The sequence below is a fragment of the Rhinopithecus roxellana genome, chromosome 19, assembly GCF_007565055.1.
Source record: "Rhinopithecus roxellana isolate Shanxi Qingling chromosome 19, ASM756505v1, whole genome shotgun sequence".
Lineage (NCBI taxonomy): Eukaryota > Metazoa > Chordata > Mammalia > Primates > Cercopithecidae > Rhinopithecus > Rhinopithecus roxellana.
Window position 1 is genome coordinate 54,364,783 of NC_044567.1, and position 23,622 is coordinate 54,388,404.

General features: G+C 50.3%; 1 protein-coding gene across 5 annotated transcripts in view; it reads right to left on the reverse strand.

The window, feature by feature from the left end:
* RAP1GAP2 (RAP1 GTPase activating protein 2) overlaps nucleotides 1-23,622 on the reverse strand; it is a 255,997-nt gene that overhangs the window by 171,275 nt on the left and 61,100 nt on the right. The gene's annotated exons all lie outside the window — the stretch shown is intronic.

Below are 23,622 nucleotides of genomic sequence, written 5' to 3' on the forward strand. Positions count from 1 at the left end.
GCCCAGGAGTTCAGCCTGGGCAACAAAGGAAGACCCTATCTCTAAAAAAAATTTTTTTCTTTTCTTTTTTTTTTTTTTCTCTGAGATGGAGTCTCGCTCTGTCACCCAGGCTGGAGTGCAGTGGTGTGATCTGGGCTCACTGCAAGCTCTGCCTCCTGGGTTCACGCCATTCTCCTGCCTCATCCTCCTGAGTAGCTGGGACTACAGGTGCCTACCACACCCAGCTAATAAAAAATAATTTAAAATTTTTTAAAATAATTTTTAATATTTAATTTTTAAATATTTAATTTAAATTTAAATATTTATTTAATATTTATTTATTAAATAAAAATTAAATATTTAAATATTTAAAAATAATAAAAAATTTTTAATAAATAAATAATAAAATTTATGGTAAACACACATAACATAAAATCTACCATCTTAACCACTTCAAAGTATACGATTCAGTAGCATTAAGCACATTCACAATGTTATGTAACCACCACCACTAATTCCGTAACTTTTTCATCACCCCAAAAGGAAACTGGTGAGTTTTGAATGAGGAATACATTAGCATGGCTCAAAAGCCAAAATTATTAGAAGACCTACTTTGTCTTATCCTCGTCCCCATCTGTCCACTTATTCAGCCTGTGAAATGATATTTACACACCTTTCTGCTATTTTATTTTATTTTATTATTTTATTTTATTTTATTTATTTTTGAGACGAGGTCTCATTCCATTACCCTGGCTGGAGTGGAGTGGTGGTAAAATCTTAGCTCATTGCAAACTCCACCTCCGGGGCTCAGGTGATCCTCCCACCTCAACCTCCTAAGTAGCTGGAACCACAGGCACGCTCCACCACACCTGATTAATTTTTTTTTTTTCTTTTTTTTGTATTTTTGGTAGAGGTGGGGTGGTACCATGTTGCCCAGGCTGGTCTCAAACTCCTGAGCTCAAGCAATCCGCCTGCCTGAGCCTCCCAAAGTGCTGGGATTATAGACATGAGCCACTGTACCCAGCTTTCTGCAGCTTCTTTATGCACATACAAGCCAACACAACACAAAGATGAAGTACTATTTTCCTTTTCTTTTTTTGAGACAGAGTCTCGCTCTGTCCCCTAGGCTGGAGTGCAATGGCGCAATCTTGGCTCACCGCAACCTCCGCCCCTCGGGTTCAAGCGATTCTCATGCCTCAGCCTCCCGAGCAGTTGAGATTACAGGCACCCACCACCACATCCAGCTACTTTTTGTATTTTTACTAGAGTCCCACTTTTGGGAGGCTGAGGTGGGAGGATCGCTTGAGTTCAAGGAGTTCAAGACCAGCCTGGGCAACAAAGTGGGATCCAGTCTCTACAAAAACTTTGCCAGGCATTGTAGAGTGCCCCTGTGGTCCCAGCTATACAGGAGGCTGAGGCAGGAGGATCCCTTGAGCCCAGGAGGTCAAAGCTGCAGTGTTTACACCATTGCACTCCAGCCTGGGTAACAGAACAAGACACTGTCTTTAAAAAAAAAAAAAAAAAACTAGGGAGAACTTTCCATCAATTGTGAAAGTTGTATCAAAAATGGAGTGGCTTATGTCAAAACCCTAACAAAAGGAAGCCATGAATGAAGAAAAGGCCTTCACATATGCCTGCAGGTAACAGAAACTGCCGGGAAGGGCTGTCCCTGCTGGAACTTTCCAGTTAAACCACTTGTGTGAAGACCCTCTCCTAGCAGCAGCCAATACCACCAAGAACAAAAGCCCCCTCCTGAGATAAGCCTCTGTAACCAATGGTCTTTGTTTCGAAACAGCTTATATGACCTTCTTTTTCCTCTAAAAGCTTGCCCTTGCCCCAATCCCCGTGGACATGCCTATGGTCCACCACAGCACAGACCCCTCAGATTGCAATCCCTTGCTTTTCCCAAAGAAACTCTTTGTTTTGGAGAACTGGTCTTTCTGTCACTCATTTTAGGTTGATGCAATTACACAGACAGCTTCATCATTTTTTTTTTTTTTTTTTTTTTTTTTTTTGAGACAGAGTCTCATTCTGTCACTGAAGCTGGAGTGCAATGGTGCAATCTCAGCTTACTGCAACCTCCACCTTCTGGGTTCAAGCAACTCTCCTGCCTCAGCCTCCCGAGTAGCTGGGACTACAGGCGTGCATCACCACACTCAGCTCATTTTTGTATTTTTTTAGTAGAGACAGGGTTTTGCCATGTTGGCTAGGCTGGGCTCAGGTGATTAACCCACCTCAGCCTCTGAAAGTGCAAGGAATACAGGCGTGAGTCACCGCGCCCGGCCTCGCCATCCTATTTTAAGTAGTTAGTCCATGGCATGAATGTGAAATAATTTAGGCAGCCAGTCCACAATGAATAGGGATTTGGTTGTTTTCAGTGTTTATTATTTCAAATAATATTGCAGTGAATGACCTCATTCTACATCATCCCACCTATGTGGAAAGATGCATTTTTTTTTCCCCCCCGGAGACGGAGTCTCACTCTGTCCCCCAGGCTGGAGTGCACTGGCCGGATCTCAGCTCACTGCAAGCTCCGCCTCCCGGGTTTACGCCATTCTCCTACCTCAGCCTCCCGAGTAGCTGGGACTACAGGCGCCCGCCACCTCACCCGGCTAATTTTTTGTATTTTTAGTAGAGACGGGGTTTCACCGTGTTAGCCAGGATGGTCTCGATCTCCTGACCTCGTGATCCGCCCGCCTCGGCCTCCCGAAGTGCTGGGATTACAGGCTTGAGCCACCGCGTCCGGCCAAGATGCACATTTGATAGATCCCCAGAGGTGGCTCACTGGGTCAAAGAGGATAGGCACGTATAATGGAGACAGCTATTGCCAAACTGTACTGCCCATGGGATGGTACCAATTGAACCCCAATTAAATCAGCATGAAGGGGAGGGCCCACATGCTCACACCCCTGTGGCTGGCACCAACCCCAAAGCAGGTTTTGTCTGTGGTGTTTGCCGGCCCTACCCGCTGCTGCTTCTCCCTCCTCTGTAATCAAACTCCCCACCTCTACTTTAGGGAACTGCCCCTCTCCCACTGGAAAGGACTTTTGTAACACAACACTACTCTGATCAGAGTGCGCCCCTGACTCTCTCTGGACCAATCATGGCTCCCCGCTCCCACCCCTGCACAAAGAGACTGAGATGGACACACAATCCAGGCCAATCAGAACTCCTCCCTGGAGCTTTCCTTCCTTCTTCTCTGGGGGAAATTCAGGAGGCGGGCGGATCACGAGGTCAGGAGATCGAGACCGTCCTGGCTAACACGGTGAAACCCCGTCTCTACTAAAACATACAAAAAAAAAAACTAGCCGGGCCGGGCGCGGTGGCTCAAGCCTGTAATCCCAGCACTTTGGGAGGCCGAGACGGGCGGATCACGAGGTCAGGAGATCGAGACCATCCTGGCTAACACGGTGAAACCCCGTCTCTACTAAAAATACAAAAAACTAGCCGGGCGAGGTGGCGGGCGCCTGTAGTCCCAGCTACTCGGGAGGCTGAGGCGGGAGAACGGCGTAAACCCGGGAGGCGGAGCTTGCAGTGAGCTGAGATCCGGCCACTACACTCCAGCCTGGGCGGCAGAGCAAGACTCCGTCTCAAAAAAAAAAAAATATTTAGCCCTTGGTTGGGCAGGGTGGCTCACGCCTGTAATCCCAGTACTTCAGGAGGCCGAGCTGGGTGGATCACCTGAGGTCAGGAGTTTGAGACCAGTCTGGCCAATGTGGTGAAACCCCATCTCTACTAAAAATACAAAAATTAGCCAGGTGTGGTGGCGCATACCTGGAATTCCAGCTACTGGGGAGGCACAGGTAGGAGAATCACTTGAACCCACGAGGTGGAGGTTGCAGTAAGCCAAGATCGTGCTACTTCACTACAGCCTGGGCGACAAGAGTGAAACTCTGTCTCAAAAAAATAATAATAATAGGCTGGGCGTGGTTGCTCACGCCTGTAATCCCAGCACTTTGCGAGACCGAGGGGGGCGGATCACAAGGTCAGGAGATCAAGACCATCCTGGCTAACATGATGAAACCCCATCTCTACTAAAAATACAAAAAATTAGCCGGGCATGGTGGTGAGCGCCTGTAGTCCCAGCTACTCAGGAGGCTGAGGTGGGAGAATGGTGTGAACCTGGGAGGCGGAGCTTGCAGTGAACCGAGCGAGATAAAGTCTGGGCGAGAGTGAGACCCCATCTCAAAAATAATAATAATAATAATAATAATAATAATAATAAAATGAAATGAAATGTTTAGCCCACAAAGGTCTACAACCATGGATCCAACATCATGGGGACAGATGGCCCAAGAGAATGAAGCCAACACAAAGAGTCACAGCAACAAGAGACAGACAGGAGTTCTGCCAATGGCCCTGGATCCAGCTGTTCCTGAGGCCCAACCCTTTCCACAGATGGGTTACCCCAGCCAATAAATCCCCTTATTTTGTTCGGCTAATTCAAGATGGGCTTCTGTCACTTGCCATCAAGGGTCTTGACTAATGCCCTGTACCTAAAGTATAATCCCGATTTTGTTACAATACAGAGAAACAGATGTAGATGCAGATGTAAGTACATGACATGAGAGGGTGTGCTTTTGCATTGAAAAAAAAGACCACAAGGAAACATATTAAACGTTAATATCTCTACAGTCTCCCTTCTGGGGGTTGCAGGTGATTTTTATTTTAATCCTTGTGCTTTTCTATGTTTTCCAAATTTTCTGCAGGGAACAAGGATCTTTATAATATAATAAACATTTCTTTTAAAAACCAGATTGTCAGGCCGGGCGGAGTGGCTCATGCCTGTAATCCCAGCACTTTGGGAGGATGAGGCAGGCAGATCATGAGGTCAGGAGTTTGAGACCAGCCTGGCCAACACAGTAAAACCCCGCCTCTACTAAAAATACAAAAAAATTAGCCGGGTGTGGTGGTGGGCGCCTGTAATCCCAGCTACCTGGGAGGCTGAGGCAGGAGAATCACTTCAACTTGGAAGGGAGGTTGCAGTGAGCCAAGACTGCGCCACTGCACTCCAGCCCAGGTGATAGTGCAAGACTTCGTCTCCAAAAAAAAAAAAAAAACAGATTGTCAAGAAGCAGCACAAAGTGCACTTAGAGGAAGGTTCTGAGGCTGTGCCGGGGTCAGGGGCCACACAGACTCACACTCCTGAGGCCTACTCTGCAGGTCAACGCACCCTGGGGTAGCTGCTGCCCGTCTCAAAGCAGGCCAGCAGGTCACAGACGGCATCCACATTGTGGTCACTAAACTCAAGCCCTCCACTCACATGGCCCAGAGCCATGTTCCCCCTGGGTCACTTGCTGAGCCCCTTTATGTCCCCGCTCACCAGATCAGCCTTCTAGAAGAGCGCCATAGGGTGCTGGCCGATGGCTGGCTGTGAGCCCGAGACTGCAGGAAAGGGAAATGTCAGGATGAGAGGGGAGCTTGCAGGAGGTGGCCCGGCGCTGCCCAGCACTGCCCGCACCTGCTCCCGGGGCCTGACCTTCCCCAACAACACGTGACCCTCAGTGGGGGTGTGAGCTTGGGCAGGCCAGAGCCCTGAGGGACCTTCAACTTCAGAATGTAGGCTGTTGGGGAAGGGAGGGCTGCTGCTTCCCTGGAGTCCCCAGGGCACTCTGGTTCCCAACTCAGCTGAGAATTCACGGAGACCAGGCGACAGCCACCCGCTAGCCCACACCATCTTCAACCAGAGAAACGCTTTTTCTATTGTACCTATTGAGGTTTTGAATAAAGTTTGGTTTTTTTTTTTCATCATTTTAACCATTTTTAAATTTGCAATTCAGTGGCATTTACATCGTGGTACAACAAACACCACTGTCCATTTCCAGAACTGTATCATCATCCCGAACAGGAACTTTGTACCCATTCAACAAAAATTCCCTTTCCCTCCAACACCCGGCAACCTCTGTTCTACTTTCTGCCCCTATGAATTTGCCTGTTCTGGGTGCCTCAAATAAGCATACTGTACGCTATGTGAGTAGATAGACTATAGACTCTATTTGTGTACCCCTTAAAATTTCAGTGTTGAAATCCTCACTCACACTGTCATGGTATTGGGAAGAGAGGCCTTAGGGAGGCGATTGGGTCAGGAGGGGCAGAGCCCGCATGAATGGAATCAGTGCCTTGGAAAAGAGGCCCCGAGAGCTCCCCTGCCCCTTCGCTATGTGAGAACACGGCGAGAAGACGGTTGTCTGTGATGTAGGATTTGAACCCTCATGAGACATCCCATCTGCCAGTATCCTGAACTTGGACTTTCCAGTCTTCAGAACTGTGAGAAGTAAATGTTGGTTTAAGCCACCCAGTCTATGGTATTTTGTGATAGCAGCTCAAACGGACAAAGTAGAATCAAACACTATCTGTTCTGGCCGGGCACAGTGGCTCACACCTGCAATCCTAGAATTTTGGGAGACCAAGGTGGGTGGATCACCTGAGGTCAGGAGTTCGAGACCAGCTTGGCCAACATGGTGAAACCCCGTCTCTACTAAAAATACAAAAATTAATCGGGTGTGATGGCATATGCCTGTAATCCCAGCTACTCGGGAGGCTGAGGCAGGAGAATAGCTTGAACCTGGGAGGTGGAGGTTGCAGTGAGCTAAGATCTTGCCACTGCACTCCAGCCTGGGTGACAGAGCAAGACGCCATCTCAAAAAAAAAAAAAAAAAAATGCACCTAGTAGAGGAATTACTAAATAAAATTTTTGCCTACCAACAAACAAGACTTTCATTAGTCTTAGTGGCATTTCACGCATGGGAAAACCGAGGGCTGCGGTTTCGACACCATGTACATTCACGATCATATATCCCCCTGGGTTTTTCCTGAGGCCGCTCCTCTGACCTTCTGCAGCCATCTTTGCTATCTAGAGGTCCTTATCTCTAAGACCTCTGAGAGTTCCTCTGGGCCTGGCCCTCCACCAGGGGGATGGATAGCAGAGAGCCAGCCCTTCTCTCAGCCAGGGCCTTGTCACCAAAAGCACCCACTGGCCAGATGTCTGGAAGGAGGGGCAATCTGTATTCAAGGAACCCCGACCTGCTGGGGTGGAGGGCAGCTAGGCGCCACAAAGCATCAGCAAAACAGGATGGGGACGCATTATCCAATTCCAGAGCAGAGGGTCAACCCCGAGCAAAGCCAGGCTGTCCTCTCAGACCAGGTCCAGCACGGTCACAGGCTGACTGCTTTGATGTTCAGAATGGACTCAGAGAAGACAGCCCAGGAAGTGTGTTTATTACCAAAGGCTTGGCGATCCCACGAGCTGCATCCGTGAAGAAGCAGAAGAAAGCACACCTCATCCAGCCAAGGCAGAAGGAAATCTCCCTGCGTCTGGGAGGGTACCAGCAGCTGCAGCCACCAGCCAAGTTGACAGGACTGTGCCAAGATCAGCATCAACTAAGTCACTAGGGCCAGCAGAGTGGACAGCTGTTGGCATTTTTACCGCCCAGCTTCCATCCCCTGAGCCTCTGAGAGCAACACGCCAGCTTTCCTTAGGTGACCCATCCCTCCTATACTCCCAGCCAAGTCCCTGTATCCCTGGAACCAGGGGTAGGCGTAAGACCTAGACTTCACGAATCAGTGTATCCCACCCCTCTGGCCAAAGTTCAGGGATGCATATGTGACTCACTCTCTGCCCAGGGTGAGCCATCCCTGGAACATCTGCTGAAGTGATTGGGAAACAGATTTGCTCTTCCTGTTGGTATTGCCAAGCGGGTAGAAGGTCAGCCCGTGGCAGCCATCATCCATCTTTGTGGATGAGCTACCTGAGGACGAAGGCAACCCAAAGGAAAGCACAGTCTAGAGACGGGGTAAAAGAACCAGTGTCCAAGGACCCCACTGGAGCCCTGGATCCAGCCAGGTCTGAATCTGTCGCCCTTGAACCTTCCAATTACCTAAACCCCAAAACTTCTTCTTTTCTTTACATTAATTTGAACTGGAGCCTATCACTCCCAACCAAAAGTTTCTTGACTAAATCAGCTAAATGACCGATCAGAGGCCAGGCGTGGTGGCTCACGCCTGTAATACCAACACTCTGGGAGGCCGAGGCGGGCAGATTGCTTGAGGTCAGGAGTTCGAGGCCAGCCTGGCCAACATGGTGAAATCCTGTCTCTACTACAAATACAAAAATTAGCTGGGCATGACAGTGGGCACCTGTAATCCCAGCTAATTGGGAGGCTGAGGCAAGAGAATCACTTGAACCTGAGAGATGGAGGTTGCAGTGAGTTGAGATTGCACCACTGCACTCCAGCCTGGGCCACAGAGGGAGACTCCGTCTCGAAAATAAAATAGGCCAGGCGCAGTGGCTCACACCTGTAATCCCAGCACTTTGGGAGGCCGAGGCGGGCAGATCGCTTGAGGTCAGGAGTTCAACACCAGCCTGGCCAACATGGTAAAACCCTGTCTCTACTAAAATTATAAAAATTAGCCAGGCATGGTGGCAGACACCTGTAATCCCAGCTACTCAGGAGGCTGAGGCAGGAGAATCACTTGAGCCCAGGAGACGGAGATTGCGGTGAGCCGAGATCCCACCACTGCACTCCAGCCTGGGCAACAGAGGGAGACTCCACTTCAAAAAATAAATCAGTATTTGGGGGTATTACCTACCCGCCCACCAACACGGAGACCCTCCGGCCCCAAACTTCTACTTAATAAAAATCACAATAACACAAATGTTATAGAATTGTTTCACAGGTAATACTGACTGACGCTGCTTTTGTATACTAACTGGGGTACCAACTGCCCTGAGTCTAGGGGAGGCAGGGAGCAGGGAAGCCTCCCACGGCCTGACCTGCCCTTCTTTCCCCAGCATTCAACACCGAACACGAAACAGCCCCAGGCCACCCTAACAGCCCAGCAGGAAATCCACACCACAGCCAAGGTGGGATCTGACCGGGCCCCTGTTTTTCTATCTCGGCCCCTTTGCTTCCACGGTCTCCCTTACCTGCGATGTGCTTCACACTCCATCTCTCCCTTCAGACATCCTGTCCAGTCTCCAAGGCCCACCTCAAATGCCAACAGCTCCAGGCAGCCTTCTTTGGGCGGCCCCCCGTTTCTTCTGACCTCCAGGGCTCCCTGCACCCCTTCTCCACACCTCCCCCTTCTGTCTTGGATTCACATTCCATGGTTGATCTCTCCTTTGGGAGCACGGGCTGCTGGAGGCAGGGAGGGCACCGCATGTTGATGGAGGTGAATTGAACAAGTGAATGAATTTGGGACACAACCCACTTAAGGAGGGACTGTGGCCTGCATTTGCATTCGCAGAGGGGAAAGAGGGGGTAGGTGCCGCCAAGAGGGCTGGCAGCCCTTTCTAGAAGTGGGCTGGGGGTCAGAGGAGCTGCGATGTGGAGGCCAGACATCTCGGTTCCCATCACTTGCACCACGGCTGCGTCCTGCCTTCATGTGGCCATGCCCTTGGGGGACCTTCCGGCCATCCGTAAGGGGCCTTTATGGCTGTCACTCTCAAAAACCCTTCCTGGCACATTTGCAGATCTCATTTTCAGATGGACCTCTTCATTTACACATTGTTTCTGCCCATGCATCTCAGATTAAAGATCTTATTAAAATAAACGTTCTATTAAAATACAGATGGCACAGGTAACCCAGGCTGCAGCCGGGACCTTCCTATTCACGGCGAGAAGTGAGAATTTTTGTTCTCATTAGTGAGGCCAGTAGCCAGGAGACCTTTCAACTTATCTGACGCCTGACAGGACAGACCTTTCCCTGCTCGCGGCTCCACCCTCCCCTTAGCTCAGGCTAAGCATTCAAAAGAAGCCCAGCTGTTCAGAGACCCATCTGGTCCCTTCCTTTAAAAACAACCAGAATGTTCTAGGGTGCCAGAGTTCTTTTTTTTTTTTTTTTTTTTTGAGACGGAGTCTCGCTCTGTCGCCCAAGCTGGAGTGCAGTGGCCGGATCTCAGCTCACTGCAAGCTCCGCCTCCCGGGTTCACCCCATTTTCCTGCCTCAGCCTCCCGAGTAGCTGGGACGACAGGCGCCCGCCACCTCGCCCGGCTAGTTTTTTTGTACTTTTTAGTAGAGACGGGGTTTCACCGTGTTAGCCAGGATGGTCTCGATCTCCTGACCTTGTGATCCGCCCGTCTCGGCCTCCCAAAGTGCTGGGATTACAGGCTTGAGCCACCGCGCCCGGCCCAGAGTTCTTAAAGTTTTGGAATCTTGACCAGAACACCTGGTCTCTCTGAGCTGCATTGCAATCCACTTCATTGGATTGCAGCACGGGGGCGGTTAAGTACCTCGGCCAGGGTCACCACGTAATTTGGTGATGGTAGAAAAAGCATAGAATTCGGCACTGGACAGATTGGAATCCCAGCTCTGTTATACGAGTTGGATGACATTGGAGACACGATCCCTTCTGAACCTCAGCTTTCTCCTCTATGAAGAATGAAGATAATGATCATCAGTGTCATGCAGAGAATGAAATGAGGTAAGTGAAGCGTAAGTACCAGCCAGGTGCAGGCCCAGAGCAGGGAACCACGAGTGTTCCTGTCTCTGTCCCTTCTCACGTTACTCCCGAGTTTCTGTACTGCGATGCGCAGCCTCCCATAACTTCTGTCATTTTGTTTGGAGGTAATTCAGGAGGGGAAGGAAGGAAGAATACCTGAAGGCAAATCCACAGTGGCTATTCTGCAGCCCAGGTCCCACAGGGCACCCCACTAGGCTGCCGGGACCCCTCCTTTCTCATCGCAATGGATCTGCCCAAGACCAAGAAGGCCCAAAGGACGCGCAGGGCTGGGATGCAACCCCCAGCCTCTGTGCTCACAGGGTTACACCCAGAGCTCCCAACCCCCGGCCTCCTGCTCTCCACACCGTACGACCCATCCTTCAGGGGAGGGGCAGGTAGCACAGGTGTGGCCAGGTGTAGGTGGGCTGCAGAGAGCAGGAGGCTACCAGCCCTGTACTGAACAGGTAGCTAGAAGTTGAAGTGTAATGAGGGAAGGCCAGTCCAGCCAGTGTTCCCAGAGCTTCTGATTTCTCAAGACTGAAAAACAGATTCACAATGTGGAATCTTCCAATTTTAAAATATCAGCTCCAAAGGAAAAAACAAAGTATGTGGGCGGAACAACACCCATCAAGCATGGATGCTCCAGCCAGACAGGGCTTTGCTTCTGTGCTGCCCACGGCTGCGTCCTCAGCACCTAGGACTGTGTCTGGTCCAGGGGACAGGTGGGATGGCTGCTGCGGTCTGCACTCTCCGTAGTCAGGACGGCGTGGTGCCGCGTACAGGACATGATGGTGAGGAACCAGGGGGCTCCCGCCTCCACTCTTTTTTTTTTTTTTTTTTTTTTTGAGACGGAGTTTCATTCTTGTTGCCCAGGCTGGAGTAAAATGGCACTAACTTGGCTCACTGCAACCTCTGCCTCCTGGGTTCAAGTGATTCTCCTGCCTCAGCCTCCTGAGTAGCTGGGATTACAGGCACCCACGCCTGGCTAATTTTTGTATTTTTAGTACAGACAGGGTTTCACCATGTTGGCCAGGCTGGTCTTGAACTCCCGACCTCAGGTGATCCGCCTGCCTCAGCCTCCCAAGTTGCTGGGATTACAGGTATGAGCCACCACGCCCGGCCCTGCCTCCACTCTTACTAGACTCTTAACTAAGCCCCATCCATCAACCAAAGACAAGAGAGATGCCTCCCTTGTGGGATTGTTACAAGTTGCTTTATCCCCCAGAGTAAGCCCTCCTGACAACAGGTATCGGCCGGGCGCGGTGGCTCAAGCCTGTAATCCCAGCACTTTGGGAGGCCGAGACGGGCGGATCACGAGTTCAGGAGATCGAGACCATCCTGGCTAACACGGTGAAACCCCGTCTCTACTAAAAGATACAAAAAACTAGCCGGGCGCGGTGGCGGGCGCCTGTAGTCCCAGCTACTCGGGAGGCTGAGGCAGGAGAATGGCGTAAACCCGGGAGGCGGAGCTTGCAGTGAGCTGAGATCCGGCCACTGCACTCCAGCCTGGGCGATAGAGCGAGACTCTGTCTCAAAAAAAAAAAAAAAAAATACAGGTATCATCATAGGGCCCTGATCCTGCCACACAGCATTCAGTGTGGCTGATAAAGATCTTTACAGTAAAGAAAGAGAAAAAGGCAGAGGAGGGGAAGAGAAGGGAGGGAGCGGCTCTCACCCACAGGCCCTCCCCGCTACCCCGCCTGCAACTCCTGCCTTTGGAGAAATGGACTAACCATGAGGCAAGGTCAGCTGTCTCAGGACATACATGGGGCCCACATGTCTCCAGAGGCGTCCCCAGCTCCAAGCCAGGCTGCCCGCCCCTGGAGGACTCCGGGAAGGACTTGGCTGGAGCTCCAGCCTTCATGAAACACAGTGTTCATAACTGATAAGCTTAAAAGCAAGTGACAATTTTTCAATCCACCCTTACTCCAAGGGCACTCAATAAACACCACGTCGGCTCCAGGTTCCCACTAGTCTGCCTGGAAGAAGAAGAGAAGGTTAAACCAAGTGTACTCACCCCTAGAAATGAGCTTGGATTCTCTGAGACCCTCTTCAGAGTTCAACCAGGACCCCCACACTCAGAAATCTCAGCTTATGAAATACCAGCCATGCTCTTCCTTCTGCCATGAGTATAAAGGGTACCCACCAGACACTCTTAGTGGAATCCCTAAAGTGATGGACCTGACTTTACTTTCTGTTTTTTTTTTGAGACAGAGTCTCCCTGTGTCGCCCCAGCTGGAGAGTGCAGCGGCACAATCCAGACTCACTGCAACCTCTGCCTCCCCAGTTCAAGCGATTCTCCTGCCTCAGCCTCCTGAGTAGCTGGGATTACAAGCACCTGCCACCATGCCCAGCTAATTTTTGTATTTTTAGCAGAGACAGGGTTTCGCCACATTGGCCAGGCTGGTCTTGAACTCCTGACCTCAAGTGATCCATCCGCCTCAGCCTCCCAAAGTGCTGGGATGACAGGCGTGAGCCACTGGACTATGGAGAGGCTTAAGAGAGCCTGCTGGGGTTCTGGAAAGTTCTATATCTTAATCTGAGTAGTGGCTATACAGGTAGATACCCATGTGAAAACACACAAGGCTTATAAGACCTGTACACTCACAGGACATATGTTACACTTCAATGCATTAGTAACAGCAGCAGCAGCAGCAGCAGCATGTACTAAGCACTTATTACAAGCCAGGCACTTCACAAGTGCTTATCTTGGGGTCATGAATAATATGTCAGTTAAGGGCAGTCTCTCAGCGAGGCACAGTGGCTCACACCTGTAATCCCAGCACTTTGGGAGGCCGAGGCGGGTGGATCACGAGGTCAGGAGTTCGAGACCAGCCTGACCAACATGACGAAACCCCGCCTCTACTAAAAATACAAAAATTAGCCAGGCGTGGTGGCGCGCACCTGTAATCCCAGCTACTCAGGAGGCAGAGGCAAGAGAATCACTTGAACCCGGGAGGCGGAGGTTGCAGTGGGCCGAGATTGCGCCACTGCACTCCAGCCCGGGCGACAGAACAAGACTGTCTCAAAAAAAAGAAAAAAAAAGGCAGTCTCTAGACCTTAACAGACCCTGGTTAAAATCTCTGCTCCCCCACCTTTCATGCTGCCCCTTGCATACTCTTTAACCTCTGAGCATCTGTCTGTTCCGTGTCTGGAAAACAGAGATAATAACTGGTAGAATTAAGACAAATATGGCTCAAGCCTGTAATCCCAGCACTTTGGGAGGCCGAGACGGGCGGATCACGAGGTCAGGAGATCGAGACCATCCTGGCTAACACGGTGAAACCCCGTCTCTACTAAAAAATACAAAAAACTAGCCGGGCGAGGTGGCGGGCGCCTGTAGTCCCAGCTACTCGGGAGGCTGAGGCAGGAGAATGGCGTAAACCCGGGAGGTGGAGCTTGCAGTGAGCTGAGATCCAGCCACTGCACTCCAGCCTGGGCGGCAGAGCGAGACTCCGTCTCAAAAAAAAAAAAAAAAAAAAAAGACAAATAAGCACGTACGCCCTTAGCACGGGGCCCGGCAAACTGCAAGCCGCGAAACGTGTTGGCCGTGACAACCACTGAAGCTTCGCCAACCCCGGGTCGTGGGTGCTGCTCGGCCCATTTTCACACGTGCGAAACGGCCCCTCCTTCCAGCGGCCCTCCCTAACCCTCAGCCATTTTCACATCAGCTTCCCAATGTGTCCCAAACCCCTGTGCCACCTGACTGTGTCTTCTCTTAACGCTTTTCTTTAAACAGACTCACACTTCTTTACTTAAACAAATTTGAGGTCTTTCTGTTGTTTGTTTTCTTGAAACAGAGTCTGGCTTTATCACCCAGGCTGGAGTGCGGTGGCGCGATCTCGGCTCACTGCAACTTCGCCCTCCCAGGTTCAAGAGATTCTCCTGCCTCAGCCTCCCAAGCAGCTGGGATTATAGGCGCCTGCCACCACACCTGGCTAATTTTTGTATTTTTAGTAGAGATGGGGGTTTCACCGTGTTGGCCAGGCTGGTCTCGAACTCCTGGCCTTCAGTGATCTGCCTGCCTTGGCCTCCCAAAGTGCTGGAATTACAGGCGTGAGCCACTGTGCACAGCCCAAATTCCGGTTTTCTAATGTTACATAACTATCATACATGGAACACCCGTATCACTTGCCAGGATTCATTTCTTAAAGTAGCTATTAAAATAAAAAGCACTTGTCCACCTGAAATCATCTTGCCTACCTCACTTACTTTTTATGGATTCAGTAGGCAAAGAAACTGAGTTTGTTGGGGGGCAGGGAGTCGGGGGTATGGGGGTGCTTCATCTGCTTAAAATGACTGAGAGACTTCCTGGGTCCTTCAGCAGCCCCCGTCTGAACAGAAGTGCTTTTCGTTGATTTCACCAAACAGGCCTGACAAGCCCTCTATTTGGCAACATCTTGGTAAGCAGCCATCTGTGCACCACACAGGCTCCAAAGAGATAAAAATGCATTTAGAAAAATATATGTATTGGCTAATGGCGACTGTCCACTAATTCAGACGCCCACTGGCCCCTCTTTGGCATAAACGAAGGGAGGCTGCCTCTGCCATTCCAGGACCCAAGACCTAGGAACGCAGAGTCAAGAACAGCCCTGGCTCCTGGTCCCAGCTTCAGGATGGTCATGGCTGAGCCTGGTCCCTCATGTCTACGGGCCCCAAAGCTATGCAGAGGCGAGGCATGACAACAGAGCTACACATGGGCAAGGGATTATTCGCAATTCTCTACAAAATCTCTTCCAGAAGGAAAGAAAGGAGAGGGAACGGAGACAGTCCCCAATCTCAAACAAACAAACAAAAAAAAAGGGTGCCCATTAGAGGCCACTGAGTATTAAAAGGGTCCCAGGGAGCTGGGCGTGGTGGCTCATGCCTGTAATCCCAGCAATTTAGGAAGCCAAGGCGGGCGGATCACCTGAGGTCAGGAGTTCAAGAGCAGCCTGACCAACATGGTGAAACCCCCGTCTCTACTAAAAATACAAAAAATTGGCCAGGTGCAGTGGCTCACGCCTGTAATCCCAGCAATTTGGGAGGCCGAGGTGGGTGGATCATGAGGTCAGGAGATCGAGACCATCCTGGCTAACACGGTGAAACCCCGTTTCTACTAAAAATACAAAAACTTAGCTGGGCGTGGTGGCGGGCGCCTGTAGTCCCAGCTACTCGGGAGGCTGAGGCAGGAGAATGAGGTGAACCCGGGAGGCAGAGCTTGCAGTGAGCCGAGATGGCACCACTGTACTCCAGCCTGGGTGACAGAGCGAGGCTCCGTCTCGAAAAAAAAAAAAAGAGAGAAAAATTAGCTAGGCATGGTGGTGGGCACCAGTAATCTCAGCTACTTGGGAGGCTGAGGTAGGAGAATCGCTTGAACCTGGGAGGCAGAGGTTGCAGTGAGCCCAGATCATGCTGTTGCACTCCAGCCTGGGTGAGACTCGTCTCAAAAAAAAAAAGAAAGAAAGAAAAAGACCCCAGAGAAATAGGCAATGGGCACGTTCTACCTGGGGGAGCCAGGACGCTTCTTGGGCTTCCATCCATTCACTCAGCAAATATTTACTGAGCATCTCCTATTCTAGGCAATGGAGACCCAGAGGTAAAGAAGGCAAAGTTACTGCTCTGACACAGTTCTCATTCTAGGGGAGGGAACAGCCAATCAACTATTTATTGCACACACTACATACGATCAGTAAATGAGAAGTACCATGGAGGAAACAAAGCAGGGTAAATCAGTCATGACTGGAGGGAGCCGCTTACATTGGATCGTCAGGGGAGGCCTTTTAGAAGAGATGCCATGAGTGAAGAGTCTGGTGATAAGGAAGCACCAGCCAATGAGCTCACTGTGAACAGCAGGTGCAAAGGGCCTGAGGCAGCAGCAGGCCTGCCATGTTCCAGGTGTGGAAAGGAGGCCTCCGCAGCAGAAGCACGGTGATCACGGGGAGGAAAGGATGACAAGGTGGGAGGCGAGGTCAGAGAAGCAGGCAGGGGGTGTGGGCCAGACTATGGAATTGGGATGTCATTTAAACTATAATGGAAAGTCAGCCAGGCACGGTGGCTCATGCCTGTAATTCCAACACTTCGGGAGACTGAGACGGGAGGATCACTTGAGGCCAGGAGTTCGAGACCAGCCTGGCCAACATGGTGAAATCTCATCTCTAATGAAAATACAAAAAAATTAGGGGGCCGGGCGCGGTGGCTCAAGCCTGTAATCCTAGTACTTTGGGAGGCCAAGACGGGGGGATCACAAGGTCAGGAGATCGAGACCATCCTGGCTAACACAGTGAAACCCTGTCTCTACCAAAAAATACAGAAAACTAGCCTGGCGAAGTGGCGGGTGCCTGTAGTCCCAGCTACTCAGGAGTCTGAGGCAGGAGAATGGTGTAAACCCGGGAGGCGGAGCTTGCAGTGAGCTGAGATCCGGCCACTGCACTCCAGCCTGGGCGACAGAGTGAGACTCTGTCTCAAAAAAAAAAAAAAAAAAAATTAGCCAGGCGTGGTGGCAGGCGCCTGTAATTCCAGCTACTCAGGAGACTGAGGCAGGAGAATCGCTTGAACCCAGGAGGCGGAGGCTGCAATGAGCCAAGATGACGCCGCTGTACTCCAGACTGAGTGACAGAGTGAGATGCTGTCTCAAATAAATAAATAAGTATCAAGGAAAGCCTACAGAGAGCTTCTCACAGGAGAGCGACCTGGTTCTATTGGAATGTTTTAAACTCCACTCAAGCCACCATAAGGAGAGTGGATAAGGGAGACTAGAAGCCAGGAGACCAAGCAGGAGATTAAAATAGCGGCTCAGGAGGAATTAAACTCATTTGTGCCTCCCATTCTGTCCCTTCAACTCAAACGGTCTAAGGCCTCAGACCTTTGGTGAAGTGAATAGCGGGAAGCTGGCCAAAGGGAGATGTTCATTCTTTAAAGCAACAACAGCCCACTGGGTGTCATTCAAACATCAGACAGAAGAGGAGACAGGCCCTTCCAGAAAGGGCAGGAACCAGCTGCCTCTTAAGGAGAGAACAAGCAGCCATCTGTTCTGGGACCAGGGAGTGGATCGGCTCCTGTCTCGTGCCCCTTCCAGCTCTGGGACTCTGGGACTGCAAGGCCAGAACTCTGGACAACACACAGGCACAGTCCTCCTGTCCAGTCAGCTCATGGCGCTGCCTGCAATGGCAGGACACAAGTATCCTCTTGACACCAGGTTCACACCCTAGAAACAAATCAGTCAACAATGGCTAACATCCCAAAAGCAGACAACTACACAACTACTAATGGCACGATCTTGCCAAAAAACAACAAAAAACAAATCTGATAGTGCCTCTAGAACTAAATACCCACATACAGGCAACACAGGGGACAGCAGAACACGTTAAATAACACCAGGAGATGCCATCCACAAAATCCTGACTGTGGGAAATTCCACAAGACAAACATTCCAGTTTCTTCAATAAATAAATTGTAAGAAAAAAAGAGTTGGGGCCGGGCGCAGTAGCTCACGCCTGTAATCCCAGCACTTTGGGAGGCCGAGGCTGGTGGATCACGAGGTCAGGAGATCGAGACCATCCTGGCTAACACAGTGAAACCCCACCTCTACTAAAAATACAAAAAATTAACCAGGTATGGTGGTGGGAACCTGTAGCCCCAGTTACTCGGGAGGTTGAGGCAGGAGAATGGCACAAACCCGGGAGGCGGAGCTTGCAGTGAGCCGAGATTGGGCCACTGTGCTCCAGCCTGGGCAACCCAGCAAGACTCCATCCCAAAAAAAAAAAAAAAAAAAAAAAAAAGCGTTGGGTGGGCCAGGCACAGCGGCTCACACCTATAATCCCGGCACATTGGAAGGCTAAGGTGGGCAGATCGCTTGAGTCCAGGAGTTCAAGACCAGCCTGGGCAATATGAAAAAACACCATCTCTACAAAACGTACAAAAATTAGCTGGGCGTGGTGATGGGCACCTGTAGTCCTAGCTACTTGGGAGGCTGACGTGGGAGAATCACTGGAACCAGGAGGAGGAAGTTGCAGTGAGTCGAGATCATACCACTGCACTCCAGCCTGGGTAGCAGAGTGAGACCACATCTCCAAAAAAATTAAATTAAACATTTTTTAAAAGAGTTGGAGGGGCCGAGCGGGGTGGCTCGTGTCTCCCGTAATTCCAGCACTTTGGGAGGCCAAGGTGGGTGGAACACTTGAGGCCAGGAGTTCGAGACCAGCCTGGCCAACACGGTGAAACCCCATCTCTACTAAAAATACAAAAATTAGCCAGGTGTAGTGACAGGCACCTGTAATCCCAGCTACCTGAGAGGTTGAGGCCCGAGAATGACTTAAAACCAGGAGGCAGAGGTTGCAGTGAGCTGAGATCGTGCCACTGCACTCTAGCCTCGGCAACAGAGCAAGACCCTGTCTCAAAAAAAAAAAAAAAAAAAGAGTTGGAGGAAAATACAGATTAAGAGACATATCACCGGCCAGGCGCGGTGGCTCAAGCCTGTAATCCCAGCACTTTGGGAGGCCGAGACGGGCGGATCACGAGGTCAGGAGATCGAGACCATCCTGGCGAAAATGGTGAAACCCCGTCTCTACTAAAAAATACAAAAAAAACTAGCCGGGCGAGGTGGCGGGCGCCTGTAGTCCCACCTACTGGGGAGGCTGAGGCAGGAGAATGGCGTAAACCCGGGAGGCGGAGCTTGCAGTGAGCTGAGATCTGGCCACTGCACTCCAGCCTGGGCGACAGAGCGAGAATCTGTTTTAAAAAAAAAAAAAAAAAAGAGACATATCACCTATCACATAGTATTGTTTGAATTCTTATTCAAAAAAACTTTTGAAAACTTGTACAAGACAACTGGGGAAATTCAAATACTGACTAAATATGATATTAAGACATCACTGTTAATTTAGAGGGGTATAATAATGGTAGTGTTATGGGTTTTTTTAAAGAATTCTTAACTTTTTTTTATTTCTCTGTTGCCCGGGCTGGAGTGCAGTGGCTCTATCTTGGCTCACTGCAACCTCTGCCTCCCAGGTTCAAGCAACTCTCATGCCTCAGCCTCCTGAGTAGCTGGGACCAAAGGCACATGGCACATGCCACCTATTGGCTTGGCCTTTTTTTTTTTTTTTTTGTAGAGATGAGTCTCACTATATTGCCCAAGCTGGTCTCAAATTCCTGGGCTCCAGTGGTGATCCTCCCACCTTGGCCTCCCAAAGTGCTGAGATTACAGGTGTGAGTCACCGTGCCTGGCCAAAAATTCTTATCTTTAATATATAAATTGAAATATTTAAGAATGAAATGATCTAATGTCTGAGATTTACTTCAAAATAATCTTGTGGAGGAGTGCATTGGTAAATAAATGAAACAAGATTGAGGCCATCAGTTGATAATGGCTGGAACTAGGCATTAGATTACTCTATTCTCTCTACTTTTGTGTATGCTTGAGAATTTTCACAAAATTTTTTTAAAAAAGAATTGTGATAGGCTTTTTCTACCCAAGAATAACCCACCAGATACGATTCTCCACAGCAAAGGGATCACATTCATTAGATTCGAGGCTGTCTCCTGAGAACCTGCCGGAATTTGCTGAATGATGAGAGAATCTGTATCTTCCTCTTCATAAACTCCATGATGGGAGCTGTCCTAAAATAACTACCCACTGTAAGAAATGGATTTGTTTTCATTTATGCTAAATGACCTCTCTCCGGTTCAGAAAGTCACACCCAAAGCCACACTGACTCTATCCACATCTTTCAGAACGTACTTTTTTTTTTTTGAGACAGAGTCTCACTCTGTTGCCCAGGCTGGAGTGCAGTGGCACAATCTCAGCTCACTGCAACCTCAGCCTCCCGGGTTCAAGCAGTTCTCCTGCCTCAGCCTCCTGAATAGCTGAGATTACAGGCACCTGCCACCATGCCCAGCTACTTTTTGCATTTTTAGTAGAGACGGGTTTTTGTCATGTTGGCCAGGGTGGTTTCAAACTCCTGACCTCAGGTGATCCACCCACCTCGGCCTCCCAAAGTGCTGGGATTACAGGCGTGAGCCAGGGCGCCCAGCCAAGAATGTACATATTTTGATTGTGTTTCTCTGCCTCCGTCCTTCCCAGCAAACGTGCCTGTTGTCCCCCTCAGGGAGCCAAGCTCCCCACTACCCACATCCATAAGAAGCAGTTTCTGAAAATCAAAGTGGTTTCCAAACCGCAGTCTCTGAGGAAGGCTTCATCCAGGTGTCTCCTAGGAGCCATGCTCAAATACAATCCCCTCTCAGACACGCTGCTGTTTTAACAGGATCCCATGTGCCAGAAACCCTGAAAGATGGGCAGAAAGAGGCATAACCTCCAGGCTGCCCTAGAGCTCCCGTACAGCACGGTCAGGTCCAAGATGATGAGCACCACGCCCATTTCTCGAAAAGGGAAACTGAAGTTGGAACTTGGAGCACAGTTCTTGGGAACTACCAAGACTGCCTGGGAGTCTCCTAGTTCTGGGACTATATGGGACACCTGTCTCATTACCACCCTGCCTGGTACACCTCCCTGTCCTGCACCCTAATACGCAATATTTCCAACTGGCCTGGAGAGAGCAGGAGGATGACAAAGACCACTGGGTGGTCCCTGCAAGCCACACACAACCATTTTGACCTTTAAGGCTAAGAGCCAAGAGTGTTATCTGCAAAAGCCTGTCAATTTAAGGTGCTGGGAAGATCGATGGATGGATCAAGGCTTCTGGGAGAAGAAGGGGCCTGAGCCTGACCCCACCCTGTGATGAGAGGGGGTGGAAGGAAGAACTCATCAAATTTAATGCCCAGCATGGAGTTTGGGGAGTGCTTGAGAGAGGCCGGCAGCTGCAGCCTGCTCCAGGCCTCCCATGGCCACCAGCGCCCGCAGAGCAAGGGTCAATAGTGTTCGCTGCACTGATTTCAGATGCTTAAAGACAAAGAAATTCCAGATACAGCAAGGGAAACAGAGGTCACTTAGTGTCATGATGAAACCAATCACTCTTTCTCCTTGGGTAGGTTAAGTCCACGGCCAAAGCCATCAGGATGGTTGGAGCGACAGAAGAACGGGATGAAGCCAGGGGCTGGGAAGGCCACCAATGTCTGCCTGCATTGCAGGCAAGAGCACAGTGCACTCAGGAAAAAAGAAAGGACTCCACAGGCCCCAGCCAATCCCTCCCTGTCCCTATCAAGGTCCTTCCCTGGGCCTCATGCACCCCCCACCACTCACAGACTCGTTCTGCCCAGGCTCATATCCACATGGCTGCCCCCTTGGCCCACGCATGGCTGGTCTTGACTGCTACTGGTGTGGCTGTCACCACCAGACATCTGACCTTGGTCAGCAGGAGCACAGGCTCAAGGAGAGAAGAGGGGGAAGAGTTCGGATCAAACCCCACATACCCTCACGGAGCACTTCGTACCTTTCTGTCCTTTCTCCACTCACATGGTCTGACGTGAGTCTCGCAGTCCTTTGTGGGGAGGCAGAAAATGAGGTTCACAGAGACGAAATCTACCATCACACCATAGTCAACAGATGAGCCAGGAAGAGAACTTCTTGCTGTCTGTGCAGGGGGCTTTTCCTCTCCACCCTCCGGGCCACCACCCATTCTCTACTCAGAATCAGGAACTGGTCCCATGCATCTGCCTTTCTATCGAGCCCATTTTCCATTCCAGCGCTCCAAGCGGGCCCAGGCTGTCTCAGACCAGCCGTCCCACACATCCTTCTGGCTTTAGAGAGCTGACCTACTCACCACCACTCTAATGCTGAAAGGCAGAGCACAAAAGGGAATTCAAGTCCAGGGGAAGAGGGACTCAGGCCCTGGAACACTGCACTCCAGAGTTCCCATGGCAGCTTCTTCTGCTAGACACACATGTCCCTGGCATCAGCCACTCCTAGACCACTTGCAGGATTTCCACTCTATTTGATAACACTTGTACTATTATTACTATTATTTCTATTAAATAGATTCATTTCAGCTGGGCACGGTGGCTCACATCTGTAATCCCAGCACTTTGGGAGGCTGAGGCAGGTGGATCACCTGAGCTCAGGAGCTTGAGACCACCCTGGGCAACATGGTGAAACCCCATCTCTACTAAAATACAAAAAATTAGCTGGGCATGGTGGCGGGTGCCTGTAGTCCCAGCTATTCGGGAGGCTGAGGCCCGAGAATTGCTTGAGCCCCAGAGGCGGAGGTTACAGTGAGCCGAGGTGGTGCCACTGCACTCCAGCTTGGGCTAACAGAGTGAGATGCCGCCTCAAAAATTAATTAATTAATTAAATACATTCATTCCTGTGACTTCATATGTTTAATTTAAAGTGATGTTTTGGCCGGGCGCGGTGGCTCAAGCCTGTAATCCCAGCACTTTGGGAGGCCGAGATGGGCGGATCACGAGGTCAGGAGATCGAGACCATCCTGGCTAACACGGTGAAACCCCATCTCTACTAAAAATACAAAAACTGGCCGGGCGAGGTGGCGGGCACCTGTAGTCCCAGCTACTCAGGAGGCTGAGGCAGGAGAATGGCGTAAACCCGGGAGGCGGAGCTTGCAGTGAGCTGAGATCTGGCCACTGCACTCCAGTCCGGGCGACAGAGCGAGACTCCGCCTCAAAAAAATAAATAAATAAATAAAGTGATGTTTTATATCACTACCACAAATGGAAAAAAATTAGTACCACTGGCCATTAACCAGGAGAGAATCCTAAAAATAAATGAAACAAAAAGAAAAACAACCTAAGTTCTAGCCAGGCAACTGTTCCCCACTCAGAGGACCTGAGCCGGAGGTCTGCTCTCTCTTAGCTACAAAAGGAAGATTAGCAAGTGTTTAAAAGGTGTTAAAGGCAGACTAGCACCCAACTGAAACTACCCCTCAGAAAAATCACAAGGATTCGCAGAGAACTGAAAAGGGAAGAACTTTCTCACTAGCTGACTCAATGTTATTTCATGCTGAACCACCTTATGTCATTTCACGGGAAATTCATTCCGTGCAGTGGGCAACATCTTGTTACACTACATTATAGGAAGGGGGGACGAGAGGAATGGGACACAAACCACCACAAGGGCAATCCATGCCAGCTTCTCAAAGTCCCCCCACTCCCTGCCTACCACCACCCCAAGTACGTTCAGCCTGTGGGCATGTCCAGGGGCTGCTGGTCACCCCCAGGTGTCCCTGGCTCCCCTGCCCGTGTCTTATAGGATGCGGTATTAACCACTCCAAAACTCATTTGGTAACTAGGATCCAGCAGGGTCACTGGAAGCT